The sequence below is a fragment of the Vicugna pacos genome, chromosome 3, assembly GCF_048564905.1.
Source record: "Vicugna pacos chromosome 3, VicPac4, whole genome shotgun sequence".
NCBI classification, from domain to species: Eukaryota; Metazoa; Chordata; class Mammalia; order Artiodactyla; family Camelidae; genus Vicugna; species Vicugna pacos.
The window spans coordinates 37,818,528-37,822,454 of record NC_132989.1 but is presented as its reverse complement, the minus strand read 5'-3'; positions in this window follow the sequence as shown (position 1 = coordinate 37,822,454).

Sequence of the window (3,927 nt, the reverse complement as noted above, 5' to 3'; positions counted from 1 at the left end):
AAAAAATTTTTATGAGCTCAAAATGAATCTCTTTTCCATGCTACCTAAATTCAAAGGCAGCAGATAAACTTTTTTAAGATTAGAAGAAATTTTCTTTTATGTTAAGATGAAAAAGAAGTCTTACCTCCTATAAACATTACACAGGCATCTTCAAAGCATGTGAAAAGAATTTTTTAGGTAGAATGACTCTTTGACTCTTAATTTTAGTATCGCCTATTATATCACACACACACACACACACACACACAGTAAAAGATTCCTTTTTGTAAAGAAGAGACAATGCTTTATGTAAAGCCATAAATTTTATTATGTCAAGTGTTCAATTTGGCCTAAGTTCTGTTGACCTTAAAAAACAAAACAGCCAGTTATTTTACCAGCAAAAAGAGTTTATTTTAGAATAGCAGAGGAACTGCAATGAGGGCCATGCAAACTGTGGTGAACCAAAGGCAAGTCTCACACCTGTGGTGGTTCTTCATTCACTGCTAGTGGTGGGCAGCTTGTTACTAACGGTTCAGGAGGAAATCTTTCTTCCTGATGGAGTCTGTAGGCTGTGCTAAGTTGTTCGGGCGTGAGAGCACCCCATTTGGAGCTTCCCAACTCCATTTTAAATGAGGTTTCCCTTATTTTCACATTTCTAAAATTACAAGTCTCAGTGTGTGGAGGTGGAAATGAGAAGAAAATGTTAAATCCATTTCAGTATACAGTATACAATTATGGCCTTAATTGAAGCTTACGTGTATTGATTAATCATAGAAGTAGAACGGAGGGAGATAGGAGTCATGCCAAAGCTTTTTAATTAAACCTTTTCCCTGGGAGACTTGTTCACCACAATTTTTTTCAGATTGTTGGAGGTAAGTTTTAAATCACAAGATATATTTCCTAATCACAAGCTTAAAGAGACATAGTAGGAACATTTTGCCTAACAATCAATTTTAAAATTTCTTTTTAAATCAGATGAAGATTCCTCCAGTGTCTTAACCATCTTTTTCATTGCTTGGCTAAACTCCCATCAAAATGAACTGTAAATGATTCTCTGTACTCTTTCTTCTCTGAATGGTTCTCGGCTCTGGGTATATCAGTTTTCCTTCAACTTGTACTGTTTTCAAAATTGTATGAAACAGTTTAGAAATGATGTTATCATATTTGAGAATGCATTGTGTTTTGCTATCCACTTTATAATGCAAATACTGAAACAGTTATTTCCAGGGATTTCTTTTAGCAAATTAATTGAAACTTGACTGTCTTCCCCCGACCACATTCCGTTGTATGTTTTCATTTTCTACTTGAAACAAGTTGGTAATTCCATTTCTGTGACTTGAGAGGGAGCTCATGCTGGGAAGATAGGCCCTGCATTTTCCATGACAATTTTCCACAGTCTACTAGACATGTATTTACCATGCAACAAATCAGTATACTTTCATTCTTTTATGTATTTCTTTTGCAATTATTACTACCGACAGTGTCTTCACATTGGATCATCTAAAATTATCTGACAAAAATTATTCTCATATATAAAGCATATATAAGGATATTTTGAGGCTTTAGTATTCATGTTACTTACTAGAAACCAAAAGATAGTTTCCTGATGGTAACTAATTAAGGTAATAGTAGACTTCTGTTTCTTCCTTAGGAATTAAGTACTACCCCTAGCCTTACTTAAAGTATTAAACAATCACATATTTGAGGAACCTGTTCCTGGTTCTGCAGGGTACACAAAAGCACTTAAGGAATTTGCTTTCAAAGAGTTTATGTTGCAGAGACATAATATTAGGAAACAGCATGTCATAGATATAAGATTACAGGACTCAGAGTAGTGATATGCTGGTAAATGTTTAACAGTTGGTTCCTGGGGTCATGTTTGCTGATTACTGTTGGTATCTATAATCCCTACCCCAACCCTTTAAAGTTATTCTTAGTTTTTCATTGTTCTCTTTTTTTCCCCCAACATTACTGAATTACTACAGTGATTCTTTTTTATTATTATTGAAGTATAGTCAGTTATAATGTGTCAATTTCTGATGTACAGTATAATGTCCCAGTCATGCATATATACATATATTCATTTTCATATTCTTTTTCATTAAAGGTTATTATAAGATACTGAATATAGTTCTCTGTGCTATACAGAGGAAATTTATTTTTTGTCTATTTTTATATATAACATTTATATATAACATTTGCAAATCTCAAACTCCCAAATTTATCCCTTCCCACCCTCTTTCCCCTGGTAGCATAAGATTATTTACTATGTCTGCAAGTCTGTTACTGTTTTGTTAGATGAATTCATTAGTGCCCTCTTTTTTCTTTCTTTTCTTTTTTTTTTTTAGATTCCACATATGAGTGATGCCATATGGTATTTTTCTTTCTCTTTCTGGCTTACTTCACTTAAAATGATGCTCTCCAGGTCCACCCATGTTGCTGCAAATAGCATTATTTTATCATTTTTTATTGTTGATTAGTATATATGTGTGTGTGTGTGTGTGTGTGTGTATGTATATATATGTACCACAGCTTCTTTATCCAGTCATCTGTGAGTGGACATTTAAGTTGCTTTTCCATGTCTTGACTATTTTGTATAGTGCTGCTATGAATACTGGGGTGCATGTATCTTTTCAAATTAGAGTTTCCTCCAGATACATGCCCGGGAGTGGGATTGCTGGATCCTATGGTAAGTCTACTTTTAGTCTTTTGAGGAATCTCCATACTTGTTTCTATAATGGCTGCACGAAACTACATTCCCACCAGCAGTGTAGGAGGGTTCCCTTTTCTCCACACCCTCTACAGCATTTATCATTTGTGGACTTTTAAATAATGGCCATTCTGACTGGTGTGGGGTGATACCTCATTGTGGTTTTGATTTGCATTTCTTGGATAATTAGCGGTATTGAGCATTTTTTCATGTGCCTATTGACCATTTGTGTGTCTTCACTGGAGAATTGCTTACTTGGGTTTTCTGTCCATTTTTGGATTGAGTTGTTTGTTTTTTTGTTATTAAGTTGTATAAGCTGTTGATATATTCTGGAAATTAAGCCCTTGTCAGTCACATCATTTCCAAATATTTTCTCCCATTTTGTAGGTTGTCATTTTGTTTTGCTTATGGGTACCTTTGCTGTGGAAAAGCTTATAAGTTTAATTAGGTCCCATTTGTTAATTTTTGCTTTTATTTCTGTTGCCTGGGTAGACTGCCCTAGGAGAACATTGCCAAGATTTATGTCGAGAATGTTTTGTCTATGTTTTCTTCTAGGAGGTTTATAATGTCTTATCTTCTATTCAAGTCTTTAAGCTATTTTGAGTTTATTTTTGTGTATGGTGTGAGGGAGTGTTCTAATTTCATTAATTTACATGTGGCTCTCCAGTTTTCCCAACACCACTTGCTGGAGAGACTGTCTTTTCTCCATTGTATATTCTTGCCTTTTTGTTGAAGATTAACTGACCAAATTAGATCTGTGGGTTTATTTCTGGGCTCTCTCTTCTGTTCCATTGATCCATATGTCTGTTTTTGTGCCAATATCACGTTGTTTTGATTACTGTAGCTCTGTAGTATTGTCTGAAGTCTAGGAGGGTTATTCCTCCAGCTTTGTTCTTTTTCTTCAGTATTGCTTTGGCAAATCTGGGTCCTTTGTGATTCCATATAAATTTTAGGATTATTTGTTCTAGTTCTGTGAAAAATGTCATGGGGTAGGGATCACATTATATCTGTAGTTTGCCTTGGGCAGTATCGCCATTTAACAATATTGATTCTTCCAATCCAAAAACATGGGATATACTTCCATTTCTTTAAGTCATCTTTAGTTTCCTTAATCAATGTTTTGTATTTCTCCATGTATAAGTCTTTCACCTCCTTGGTTAGACGTATTCCTAAATATTTTATAGTTTTGGATATGATTTTAAAAGGGATTGTTTCTTTGCTCTCTTTTTCTGGTATTT